Genomic DNA, 14,248 nt, shown 5'->3' on the forward strand with positions numbered 1-14,248 from the left:
GGCCTGGGCGGCCAGGAGGCCTGTGAGTGAGGGTCCGGGGGGCTCCTGTCTCCTCCCCGCCTGGGCAGCCAGGCAGCCGCACACAAACAGGATAAAGGTAAACCTTCTGCAGGTGAGCCCCGGCGACTCCCCCTCCGTGTCACACTGGTCAGACTGTATATCACCGTCATCAAAGGGGCTGTGCGCTGAAACCTGAAAAACCAAACGGACCTGTCTGTAGGTGTTACTTATATCACAAAGCTGCAGGTGCCTTCAGCCTCGCTGGCCTTCACTGCTAGGAGCTGCTTCCCCGCGAGCCCTCCCTTGGGACCTAACTCAGCCCGGCAGCGGCAGCATTGGTAGCCTCTCTCCTCACGTAAGCACCATTTTCTTTCGTGCTCTGGATTTTCAGTGGGGGTCCGGGTGGGGCGGGAGGCTTCGTCGGGCCAGCTCCTTCCATCTGTCGCCGCTCCTTCTGGTTTGCCCCCTGGAGAGGCAGTCTCTGGGGGAAGGCCTTGACCTCTGAGCCAATCAGTCCTCCAGGGAGGCCAGCTCCCCAGAAGGGTGGTGGGTCCCAAAGCATCCGGGATCACCTGATTGAAACAAGGGGAGAGCTTGGGGATCCCTCCCAAAGCTGAATTCGATTCCTTTCCAAGCTCTTCTTTCCTTTTTCAGACATAGAATATGGTTTCCATAAACCTTGGTTATTGGACCAAAGAGCAAAATGTCCCCTTAACAGAGTGGGATACTCCACCGCACAGCCCACCGCCCCATTTATTGTCCTCAAAAGAGCTAGCACGGCACAGGGGAAATACCCTGGAGCTGGAGTAAGAGGATCTGGATTTGAATACCTGCTCTGCTATTTACCACCTGCGTGACGTCGGGCGAGCCACCACCCCTCTCTGGGCCTCAGTTTCCTCCTCTGTAAAAAGAGGGGGTGGACGAAATGACCTCTAAGTTTCTTCTACCATCCTTCACACGTCCCACGTCTCAAAAAAAAAAAAAAAAAAAAAGATGCATTTTGGTTTCCGTGGATTTGTTTTAAAAGATCCAGTCCATCAAAAAATATAGATTTTTAAAGAGTTCCACTGCCTCCTCAACCCACCTCAGAGGAAAACTTTCCCACATAGAGACAGCCTTGGGTTTTTCCACGAACTCCAAGGATTGCAGTTTCAAAACCCCTGTTAGTTGGCCCTCTGCTGGTACTCGAGGGTAGTGCATGCTTCTCTGCAAGTCTCTGCAGGATCCAAACAAGTAATCGTTGAATATTCAAAGTTGGGAGGACAGAGCGCTGCAGCTGGGGTTAAATGATTTGGGTTTGAATCCCGGCTCTGATTCTTATGGCCTGCATGTCCTTGGGCAAACCTCTGAACCTCATTTCCTTCAGCAGTGGACTCCCAAGGGATCTGCGGATAGATTTGGGGATGCAGGGAAGGTGTCTATGAACTTGGAGAGGAAAAATAAATCACCTCTTTATTTTAATATAATTGGTTTCCTTTATAATACTATGTGTTTTCTCTTATGCATTTAAAAGCTTTATTCTTATAAAGTGTCTATAGGCCTCACCAGATGGCCAAAAGAGTACATGATACATGAAAGGTTAAGACCCCTTTGCTGGGTGATCTCTGATGACCCTTCCTGCACTGAATCAATGACTCTATGACACTATGACGAAAGGTGTGGAGTTCGAAGGAACCTTAAAAAGCCATTTGATCCAACCCCCTCATTTTACAGACGAGGAAAATGATGCCCAGGCACCGTAAGTGGCTTACCTAAAGTCATACAGGTAGAAATCATCAGAGATAGAATATGAACCCAGGACTTCTGACTCTAGAGCCAGTATTCTTTCTACTGTACCTCACTGATTTTAAAGATCACTAAATCTAGCCCCTTCGTATTACAGATGAAGCTGAGACCATTATTTTTCATTTTAATTATTAAATGATCAATAAATGTAATTAAATTAACATTATTAATTTAATTATTAAATTATAAGTAAATTGAATTAATTTTACTTTTATTATGAATAACTTTAACTTAACTTTAAATTTTTAAAATTTATGATGCATTTTGTTTATTTATTTTTTATACCAGAGGCACATCCCCCTGTACTACCATACTGAATCTTCCTATGTAGAAAAAAAAAAGTTATGCAAAAATCACCTGGCAGTGCACATCCCATTCTGCATCCATAGTCCCCCACCTCTCGACTGAGAAGATGGAACTGTGGTATTCATCGTCTGCTCTCTGTACATAAGACTGTTTGTTACAGTTAATCTATGTTCAGCTGACTTTCATTTACGCTATTGAAGACATTGTTTGTATTGTGCTCCTGGTATTATTATCTTCAATCTTATTGCTTTATTCAAGTCTTCCCATGTTTCTCTGAATTCCTTCTTGTCCTCGTTTCTCGTGGTGCAATAATATTTCGTTAGAGTCCCATGCCACAGTTAATCCAGTGTTCCTCTTCAATTGATGGGCACTAGCTTTGTTTTCAGATGTGTTTTTCCCGACCACAAAGGGTGCTGCTATGAATATTTTTTTATATCTATATGGAGCCTTTGTTTCTGCCTTTGACCTTCTTGGCATATATGCCCAGCAGCGGGATTGCTGGGCCAAAGAGTATGCTGTTGCCATTATTTCTTGGAATTTGCCAGAACAAGACGCCATGTTCGAAACTTGGCCCTGTAGCCTGGTCCTTTGTTGGCTGATGTACACGCTAGACCTAATGCCCACATTCAGCTGAAACCTCACGTTTCTTGGTCACAGCTGTATTCACGATGGAGAAGGCACTCACCGCTTACCCTGAAAGCCAGCTAAAGCCAGACTCTTGGGTGAATAAGTAAGAAAATGGGGTTCTATTTCAAAGCTCTCACTGTTTTCGTTTCTAACGTAAGCAGACATAATTTGAGAAAGCCTTCCCAGATGCCCTGACTTATCAGTGGTTTCCCCACTTCTCCAATAACTTTTCTTTGTACCGGTTGTATCTCCTAGGTTGGGGATCCTTTGCCTATTCTGTGTCACAAACCTCTTGGGAAGGCTGGTGAAGCCTACAGACTCCTCGGAAGCATATTGTTAAATGCATTAAGTAAAATAAAGGGGATTAAAAAGGAAAACAAAAGTTAGTGAATAGAATAATCTACTTTTTTTTTTCTAATTCAAGTTCACATCTGACCTCCTGAAATCCATCCATGGACCTCTTTTTTTAGGCAACTGGGGTTAAGTGACTTGCCCAGGGTCACACAGCTAGTACGTGTCAAGTGTTTGGTCTGATGCCGGATTTGAACTCCGGTCCTCCCGACTTCAGGGCCGGTGCTCTATCATGGCCCTCTTTGGGAACCTGTGAGCCCCAGGTCCAGGAACACTGCCCTGCTAGAACAAAATCTCCTTGAGATAAGGATTAGCTTTTGTCTTTACACCCCTCCCCCGTGCCTAGGATAGAGTCTTCAAAGTAGGCACTTGCTACATGCCTATTAAATTGAACCCACAATCATTCTTTTAAAAAAAGAGTGGTGAGGGATTCATTTAGGACACCTTCCTTGTCTGGTTTCTTGGAGAGGGAAAAACAGCCGTTGGGGTCAGGAGACTAGGGCAATAGAATCCAATCTGACATTGAGAATGGAAACAACATGGTGTGAGCTTGGGCAAGTCATTCACCTTCCTGGGCCTCAGTTTCCCCATCTGTAAAATGGGGGGGCGGGCTAGCTGGCTTCTAAAGTTCCTTCTAACTCCTAAAATCCTGTTTAATGCAAACTGGTGCTGGGGACATAGTCTTCACCCTCCCAGAGCTCACTGTCTAGTAGTAAAGAGATGGCATAATCTTAACTCTCATACCCAATATTACCGACAGGTGCATAGAGAGACACAAAGCAAAGGACTGTAGGAGTTCCACGGGTCACTCTTGCCCCAGAGGACAGAGCCAGGAGCAATGGGAAGACGTGGCCAAGACAATCACTTAGGGCCGGCATCAGGGACCCCTGGCTGACAGAGCCGTCCCCAAGCGGACGAGCCGTCTCGGAAGCTGGTGGAGGCTCTTCCTCGTGGGTCCTCACACCAAAGCCAGGCGAGCAGCCAGGTTTGCTACAGAGGGATTTTCAGTCAGGTCTGAGTTAGACGAGGTGGTGTCTGAGGTTCCGTGAGATTCTGTGACACTAACAAGAGAAATCAGGGAAGGTTCATGGAGGAGGTGGCATCCCTTTGGGCCACTGGCTCTTCTACCAGAAAGAGGGGAAGGGGAGGTGTCATTCAAATCCCAGCTCTGTCCATTCATTCCTACCTGCGTGACCTTGGGCAAACTGCTGCACCTGCCGAGATCTCAGTTTCCTCACCTGTAAAATGAGGGGATTGAACTAGATACCCTCTAAGATCCCTCACATTCTATGTCTGGAGGAAGGGATTTCGTATGTGATGAGACAGAGGGAAGGCACTCCTGGAGGAGGCATCAGCCTGAGCAAAAGCACTGAGGGCAGGCCCAGGACTTGGGATGGCTAATATTCCCGTGAGAAAGCAAGCCCATTTTTTTTCTTGCCACCATAGATTCTAGCATGCTCTGCCACTGATACCTGGGAATAGCTAACATTTCTTTTGTTTTGTTTTTGGTTTTTTTTTGGCCGGGCAATTGTGGTTAAGTGACTTGCCCAGGGTCATGCAGCTAATAAGTATCAAGTATCTGGTCTGAGGTCAGGTTTGAACTGAGGTCCTCCTGACTCCAAGGCCAGTGCTCTATCCACTGTGCCACCTAGCTGCCCCAATTTTCTATAGCTTTTAAATGTTTGTAAAAATCTTTCACATAAATTATCTCATTCAATCCTCACAAGGACCTTGTAAAGACGGAGATGTGTGTGTGTGTGTGTGTGTGTGTGTGTGTGTGTGTGTGTTTTGGACATGGCCAATGAGGGAATTAGTTTTGATTGACTGTTTTCCTTTTTTTTTCCTCCTCCAATGGGGAAGTGAAAATAAGAGAGAAAGAAAATAGAAATTTGTTCATTAAAAGAAAAATAAATAAAATGTTTAACCAAATTAAATACTAAATCCCCTTCAACTTATACTTGTCCAGTTTTTGTTCATCTAAAATAATTCAGGAATTGTTTACATACTTTAAAAATGACCCTGTGAACTGGGTGCTATTATTATCTCCAAATTACAGATCAGGAAACTGAGACAGAGGAAGGTTAAGTGACTTGCCCAGGGTCACACAGTTAGTAACTGCCTGAGGGGGGATTCAAACCCAGGTCTTTCTGAAGTCCCTACACCATGCCACCATGACCCCCACTCCACCACACTTTCCCACATCATTAGCATCCTAGAACCCTTTGACAGTGCTACTTCTGGATGGATCCAGCTTGTGTGCCAAAGCTCAGGTAGGTGCATTTTTGAGCACCTGCCCAGGGCAAAGTTGATGAGCCCTGGCAGGGTTAGGAAGAAATATTCCTTCTCCAGCAGAGGCTCACTGGTTTGCTTGCTTCCCTTCCTTGGGGGCTGTCCCCCAAGATTTCTCACCTGCCAAGACCATTGCAGCCTCAGACTTACATGAGGGAGAAGTCAATGGGGCTGGTCCATGTTCTAAAAGAAGCTTTTCCAACCTGATTGGACCTTCTCCAGGGCATCTGGCAAGCAAGCAAGCCTGCCCTGAGAACACTCCAGAAAGAGCCCTGGAGGACACTGGAGACCCATGATGGAACCTTCTGGGTCTGACCAGGTATCCACACCCGGGCTCTGCTGCTAGACGGGAAAAAACTTGGCTCCTTAGTTAATATGGCTATGATAGGAAGTATGCCTCCCTTCTCTAACTGGGAGGCATGGTGGGAAGAAAGTCAAATTTGAACAGGGGACCTGGATTCAGATCCTGGCTCTGCCATGTACAACCCATGTGACCTTGGGCAAGATAATTAACTTTTCCAAACCTCAGTTTCCAATTCTACAAAATGCTGGGTCTAGATCAGATGACTTCCAAAGTCCCTTCCAACTCTCAATCTATGAGCCTGCAATCCCATGACCTCTAGAGCTCATTCTAGCTCCCAGGGACACTAGGAGATCCACCCCCCACATTGATCATTCCTGGCTTTTTCTTGCTTGGTAGCCGGAATTTTACTTTTCCATTTATTTCTGGCCTCCCACTTTGGGGACGACATTGGAGAACATCGGAGGAAAGCACTGAAGATGGTGAAGGTCTTTTCTATTTATACTATTTGGGCACCAGCTGGCAGACCTGGGGCTGTTTAACTTGAAGAGAAAACTCAGGGGGAAACATGACAGCCATCTGCTAGTATTTGAAAGCCCATCCATGGAGGAGAGGGACCAGCCAAGTTCCGCTTGGCCCCAGAGGGCAGAACTAGGTGGAAGTCGTGAAGGAGAGTTGTTAGACTTGACTTCAGGAAGCATTGTTTAAGAATTTAGAGTCTTCAGCAGTGGAATGGGTTGCCAGTGAGTTCTCCTCCATTGGAGCTCTTCAAGCGGAGACTGGATGGCCACTTGTTGGGATGGCTTTTGGCTTTGAGAGCTCTTTCTCACCTGATTCCACACCCCTTTACCTTCCCAGGTCTTCTTACACACTTACTCTCCTCCGCATCCACAGCTTCCTTGCTGTTCCTTCCGCACTCTGTCTCCCATCTTCAGGCATTTTTAATGGTTCTCCCTCATGCCTGGAACTCTCTCCCACCTCATCTCCTCCTCCTGCCTTCTCTGGATTCCTTCAAGCCTCAGCTAAAGTCCTATCTTCTACACGTGGCTTTTCCTCATCTGCCTTAATATGAAAGCCTTTCCTCTATTGATTATATCCAATTTTCCCTGAATACAGCTTGTTTGTATATGATTGTTTGCACATTGTATCTCCCACTTGCCCGTGAGCTCCTTGAGACAAAGAACTATTTTTTGCCCTCCCCCCCCTTTTTTTGTATCCCTCATGCTTAGCATAATGCCTGGCACATAGTTGAGGCTTTAATAAACACTTGTTGATTGATTGAGGGTTACAGGCTGGACTGGATTGCTTCTGAGGTCCCTTCCTACTCTAACATCCTATAATTCTATGGTTTTAAAGACTTCCCTACAGGCGTAGGATGCCTATAGATGGAGCCCCTATAGCTAACCCCATAATATCTTTTAGATCAATTGATATTGCCTGAGAGGAGAAGAATATGGGTTCAATTATTTGTGTTTCTGACTGTTCTCAGTGGGGCCTGGCTGCACTGAACTGGAGATGGAGAAAGCCCCTGACCATAACACACACTTATACATGCACACACACACACACACATACACACCACTACCACCACTAAGGGAATATGGAATTGGTGTCTAACAGCTACTGGGTTCAGCCGTACTATGGATTAACTGACACAGGAAGGAAGGGTCAGAAGGGCATCCCATCTCCCTTCCTTGGCTGAGATTTTATTTTGTTTTAATTAGAGCTCTGGCTCTTAACAGGATTATTCATGCTCACTTGGCTGAGTTGTCAACAAAGGGAGAAGAAGTATTTGTGAGGGAGGGGGTGAGCAGGAGGAGGGAGGAATATGGAGTCTATTAGCACTCAAAGGAGCCTTAGCTTCCTTACTGATATTATGACGGGATTTAAAGAGATTATTTTTAAGGTCTAAAAAAGGAAAGTGACTTACCCAAAGATCACAGGATCTTTGGAAGAGACCTCAGAAGTCATCTCGGCAATCAGTTAATAATAATCAATATATTATAATAATAATATAATAAGCAATATTTAATCAATTATTAAGTGCCTACTGTGTGCCAGGCTTAGTTCAGAAGATGGAGGGTAGGGAGGTAGAATACAAAGAACCAAAAAAAAAATTGTTCCTTCAGGGAGCTTACAGTCTCTCAGATAAGACAGAATCATTATCATCATCAACAACATTTATTATGTACTTCCTATGTGCCAGGCACCATGCCAAAGGATAAGGATACAAAGCAAAGCAAACACATCCCCCAGCCCGCCCTCAAAGAGCTCACATTCTAATGGAAGAGACAACATGCAAACAGAAGATGAATAACTAAGAATATACAGAATGTCCCATAAGAGTCAGAGTTAACTGTCTTGCCCAAAGTCACATGATTAGTGGTAGAAGTAGAATTTGAATTCAGGTTCCCCTGATGCCTGGTCCAGTGCCTTCCCCACTAAATCACACTGGCTTCTGAATAGAAAAACTATAGTCAGTACAGGGAACTAAGATTTGAGGTTCTCAGAGAGTCATTCCAATGATTATCTCTATTAATTAAATCTAAATTTAATTAAATAATTAATTAAAAATATTTAAATAATTCTGATTATATAAATATTAATAATAAATTAAGTATTCTTAGATCTATCCATCCAGCCCTCACCTCTTTCCTGACCTCCAGTTTTGAATTTCCAGCTCCCTAATTGGAAGTAGACATCTTAAATTCAACATACCAAAACAGAACTCATCTCTCCCCCAAACTCTCCGTTCTTTGGAACCTCCCCATTACTGTTGAGGGCACCACCATCTTCCCAGCCCCTTGGGCTCACAACCTAGGAGTCATCCTGGTCACCTCACTGTCTCTCACCCCACATATCCAAGCTTTTTCCAAGGCCTGCCTATTTCGCCTTTGAACATCTTTCAAATTCTCCCACATCTGTCCTCCGATGCTATGACAATCACCTCCCTCATCATGGCACACCTGGACTATGGCATCAGCTGCTGCTAGGCCTGCCTGCCTCAAGTCTCTCCCCACTCCAATCCACCCTTCATCCAGCCACTGAGGTGACGTTCCTGCAGCTCAGGTCTGACTACATCACCCCCTCTCCTACTCAGAAAGTCCAGGGGCTCCCCATTATCTCTGGGATCAAATATAAAATCCTCAGGATTTCTTTTAAAACCCTTCACAACCTGGCCCCTTTCTGGTCTCCTTATGCCTTGTACTCTGTGGTTTTCTCCCTGTTTCTCCCATGAGATCCTCCATCTCCTGACTTCATGCACTTTTGCTGGCTGTCCTCCCAGTTATCTCCCCTCCTTGACTCCATGGTTCCCTTCAAGTCCCAGCTAACATCCCACCTTTTGCAAGAAGCCGCATCTTCCTTAAAGTTAGTTACCCTGCCTGAGATGATCCCCATTTCATCCTGTATATCTCCTTTGTACTTAACTGTTTGCTAAGCTTAGCACATTGTCTCTTCTGTGAGTTCCTGGAGAACAGATTGATTTTGACTTTTTTTGTATCCCCAGCACTTACCACTGTGCCTGACACTTGGTGGCATTTAATAAACGTTTGTTGACTTGACACTACCCCTAGACAATTATTCAGTCCTCTAAATTAGAAGACAAGTTCCCACACCAATAGAATCTCAAATCTCAACCACCCCAAAAAAAGCTTTTCAAGGATAGGTCTTAAAATTCAGAAAAATTAAAAAGCCAGAATTCTTAGTAGCTGCAATATTGTATACCCCATAGAGAAAAATTGCTGATCAAATGAATGTGAGAGCAACATGGTACAGTGGAAAGAATGCTGGACTTGGGAGTCAGGAAGACCTGAGCTCAAATCCATCCTCAAATACTTATTAGCTGTGTGACCCTGAATAAGTCACTTCACCTCTGTCTGCCTCAGCTTTCTCAACTGTAAAATGAAATTAGGATAAGAACATATCTACCTCCCAGGGTTGTTTTGAGGGTCGAATAAGATTATATTTGTAGAATATTTAGCACATAGTGGGGCAGCCAGGTGCCAGGTACCAGGCTTGGGGTCAGGAAGACTGATCTTTCATGAGTTCAAATCCGGCCTCAGACACTTGCTAGCTGTGTGACTCTGGGCAAGTCACTTAACCCTGTTTGCCTCAGTTTCCCCATCTGTAAAATGAGCTAGAGAAGGAAAAGCCAAACCACTCCAGTATCTTGGCCAAGAAAACCCTAAATGGGTCACAAAGAATTGGACGTGATTGAAATGACTGAACAAGAAACAACAATAGCACATAGTAGGTGCTCATTATTATTACTAGCGACTCACACTAAGTGAATTTGATCTAAGAGTCCTGCTATGCTCTAGAATCACAGAGACAAATGCACAGAGCCGGAAGAGATTTTCCAAGGTCATCTAATCCAACCCCTACCTGGAACGCAAAGTCCCTCTATAATGAGGACCACGTACAGCGCTGTGGGCCGGGCACTGACTCCAGTGGTGCCTCTCACCGCTGAACCTGTCCACTGAAATGAGCCAGTCATGTAAAATGAGAGGATTAGAATGCATGACCTCTGTGGCCCCGGGAGCTCCAAATCTAAGACCCACTGATTCCCCAATAAGAGGCATCTTACTACTCGCTCATCCTACATTTCTGCCTTTGTGGTAGTGTCTCTTTTCTAATTCTCTACCTCTTCAGTCCCACCAGACCTTGGACCTAACAGCCCAGAGAGAAGAAAAGCATGTTTTCCCTAGAGCTCTTTAGATATGTTTTTCTACAGTCTAGTGGAGGGGGACCTCGCTTCAGGCCCCCAGGCACTTTCCCCCACCTCAGCCACCAGCCATGTGTAGAAAGCCAAAAATCCCACGGGAAAGTCTCAGGCCAACCCTAGCCGGTCCATTCTCCTCTTTGCAATGATCTGCAGAGAGAGATTCATGACCACGATAACGTTCTGGGTGCGTTTAACCCTTTCATTGCTCCTAAGGGTAGGTTTGCCCACAAGATTTTGTTTGTATCTGGTTGGAATACTGGGCTGCAGAAAGGGTTTGGTCTTCATGTGAGCAGCAATCCTCACACCAGAGATACTAGAGTTCCCTGAACACCCGTCCACCCCAGAGTCAGATTATTTCCACCCTAGAGGGCTGGCCTTGGATTAGGTAAGAACTGGGCTCAAGCCCCACCTCAGACACAGCCTAGCTATGTGACCACAGGCAGATTGCTTAAACTCTCCATGCCTCCATGTAATTAGTTCTTTAAGGCTCTGACTCACAGATGAGTTGCCCATCTTTATCAGTAGAAGAATTCATACCAAGAGACAGATGAAATCACAGGTCTAGGCCATCAAAAAAGAAAAGACATATTGAGTTCATTGAACCAATTGATCAATATGGCTTGGTGATAGGGAAGGTCATGGTATGTCTACAAACTATATCGCATGGATAAGCACATGACCCCCAAGTCCAGGCCTAAAAGAAACAGGCAGGTATAGTGACGACAGCCCTGGACCTTGAATCAGGAAGACCTGAGTTCAAATCCAGCCTCGGATATTTACTAACTGTGTGACCCTGGGTAACATGCTGAACTTCTGTCTGCCTCAATTTCTTCATGTATAAAATGGGGATAATAATAGCTTCTACCTCTCATGCTTGTTGCAAAGATAAAATGAGTTAATATCTGTAAAGTGTTTTGTAAACCTCAAAGCACTATATAAATTGTAGTTACCATTATTAAATAGAAATCAGGTCTGAGAGAAGTATATGCCTAATTTTTTATCCCTTTTCTCTTTGATAGTCATGAAGTTGTGCATCTCTAGGGCTACTGAGTTATGTCTATTTTCTGAATACGTGGGGCAGGGTAGGTATCGGCCATGGATGGAAGGTGGTGAGGGTGGTATATGTGAATGAGACTGTGTAGGTGAGCATTTACGGAGGTATTCATAACTTTAAGTTAGTGGCTCCTTATCTGTCAAAACTTCAAGAAGCTCTGATCCTTCCCCATAGGGACCCGTTTCACCAATCCAGATCAAAATCCTTCTAAGTCTTGGTAGATGGTCAGTCAACAAGTGTTTATGAGGTATTTACTAAGAGTCAAACACTGCTGTGCAGCAGGGATACAAAGAAAGTCAAAAACACTGTCCCTTTCACTCAAAGAACTTAGATTTGTGTCAAGGAGTCAACAGTGCAAATAACCGTAGATGTACAAGAAAAATGAAGCGTGAATGGGAGGTGATCTTGTTCTTATATTTTTCAGTCCCAAATTATCCCCCTCCTTCTACTTCCTCCCCCACCCACTGAGAAGGTAAGAAATACGAAACCCATTATAGCTATGAAGTCATGCAAAACATATTTCCACATTAGCCGTGTTGCAAAAAAAAAAAAAGTAGAAAAAATATGTCAAAGGTAATCTTAGAAGGAAGATACTGGGGAGGGGAAGGATTGAGGAAAGTATTGAATTGGAGAATTGATATGGTTGAAATATCCATCCTCCTGTAGTCAACCAGCTAATGACATTCTCCAAACATAGCCAGGCTTGTCCTTGGGTTAAGATCCATTAGATAGAGCCCATATTCAAGACTTTTCCAGCTTGGCAGGACCTATCAGAACTCAATGCCTAGCACACAACAAGCACTTAATAAATGCTTATTAACCTGCCTTAACTTTGAAAACCCAAGGTCTACTCATTAGGGAATGACAGAATTACTATGGGACATAAATGTGATGGAGTCATATCATATAGTAAGAAATGCAAGAGGTAGTCCTGGTGTAGTGAAGAAAGTTGACCTCTGAGTCAGGAAGACCTGAATTCAGGTCTCTTCTCTGACACATACTGGATCAGACCTTAGAGGCTATATTTTGTAGTTGTTGGGCGATGTCTGACTCTTCATGACTCCATTTTGGGTTTTCTTGGCAAAGATACTGGAGTGATTTGCCATTTCCTTCTCCAGCTCCTTTTTACAGATGAGGAAGCTGAGGCAAAGAGGTGTCAATGACTCTTTGTGACGCCATTTTGGGGTTTTCTTAGCCAAAGATACTGGAGTGGTTTGTCATTTCCTTCTCCGGCTCATTTAACCAATGAGGAACTGAAGCAAACAGCAAACAGGCTCACACAGCTAGTAAGTGTCTGAAGCTGGATTTGAACTCAGGTCTTCCTGACTCTAGGGCTGGTGTTCTATCCATCGCACCACCTAGAGGTTGTATAATACTGGGTAAATGACTTAATCTCTCAGTGCTTTCAGGCAAGTCTCTAAGGCTCTGACTTGTAGAACAGGTGCCCGGTTGTCCTGGGGGAGGGAGTTTCTCGGGCAGAGCTCCCTACACCAATAAAATCACGGGTCTGGTTAGAAAAAAATAGATACATAAAGTAGGAATTCAGAGAAATACGGGAAGATTTACAAAAGGGGTGAGGGGAGGCACGCACAATAACTACAATAATGTAAATGAGAAAAAAAAAATCACTAGGAGGAAATTGAACTCTGAGGAATTGAAAAACCGCTAATGGCTCCAGAGAAAATATGATGAAACAAAGTCTATCTGGTTCCCCTTGGCAAGGAGGGCAGAGCGTCCCGCAGAGCGTCAGGTGAAGTCACTCGTATTGAATGTTTTAGTTGAACTGTTTTTCTCTGTTGCAAGGGGTCAAGAGGAAAAGATGAATATTTCCAGAAATGACAATAATAGAAAATAAAAGGAATCGATAAAACTTATTTTTTATTTTTGTTTTCATTTATTTGTTTTTTATTATTTTCATTTTTTGTTTGATTATTTATTTTAAGAGAAAAAAGTAAAGAACACGCAAGGCCACTTTCAGACTACATGTAGCAAGGTAGCAGAAGAAGTCTTTCGTAGAGGCATGGTTCCTTTTTACCAGCCTGTGCCAGGCGTCCAAGGCCCTCTGCAATCCGGCTCCACTCTCCCTCTGCCTCTCTCTATTCCAACAAAACTGGAGAACTCCCCGTCTCTTGTGTACATTCAGGGTTTTGCTGGCTCTGTGAATGGGCTCCTGCCTCCTTTCTGTATCCCTTGGTTGTCTCACCTTCTCCCATCTCTGGACCTTTGTTCCTTCCTCCTTTCCATATCCCATATTTCCCTTCCCCTTTCCCATCTGTGGGATACATTCCCTGCTTGTGGAAGGGAATCCCATGCCATCTCTCTTAAATCCTCTCCCTCCCTCCTAGACCCAATATTGTCTCCTCCATGAAGTCTTCCTGGACGCCCCCTGAAGCTGAAAGCTTTTTTTTTTTTTTTGGTGAGGCAATTTGGGGTTAAGTGACTTGCCCAGAGTCACACAGCTTTGTGAGTGTGACGTGTCTGAGGTCAGATTTGAACTCAGGTCCTCCTGACTCCAGGGCCCGTCCTCTATCCACTGCGCCACCTAGCTGCCCTTCTGCTCACATTTCTTATAGCACCTTCATGGATCTCCCCTTCTGGCTTATCCAGTTCTCTTATTTGTGCATGTGTCTTAGGATCACAAATTCTGGGCTGGAAAAGACCTTAGAGGCAGAGTCCAACCCCTTCCCATTTTACAGATGAGGAAACTGAGGCCCAGGGTCACAGATGTTTGAAACAGGATTTGAACCCATGTCCTCCCGACTCTTAAGATCAGGGTCCCATCTGCCGTTCCATACTGCCTCTCTATTAG

General features: G+C 44.6%; 1 protein-coding gene across 4 annotated transcripts in view; it reads left to right on the forward strand.

Annotated features, from left to right (window-relative positions):
* Positions 1–14,248, forward strand: part of ELF5 (E74 like ETS transcription factor 5) — a 77,260-nt gene that overhangs the window by 21,501 nt on the left and 41,511 nt on the right. The window contains exon 3 of one of the 4 annotated variants that reach the window (XM_027837898.1): positions 113–355. The exons of the other annotated variants lie outside the window; for them this stretch is intronic. The gene's annotated coding sequence lies outside the window, so the exon portion shown is untranslated. The remainder of the gene's footprint in view (positions 1–112; positions 356–14,248) is intronic. 4 annotated transcript variants of the gene reach the window in all.

Source organism: Vombatus ursinus, unplaced genomic scaffold (assembly GCF_900497805.2).
Source record: "Vombatus ursinus unplaced genomic scaffold, bare-nosed wombat genome assembly UNPS02014822.1, whole genome shotgun sequence".
Lineage (NCBI taxonomy): Eukaryota > Metazoa > Chordata > Mammalia > Diprotodontia > Vombatidae > Vombatus > Vombatus ursinus.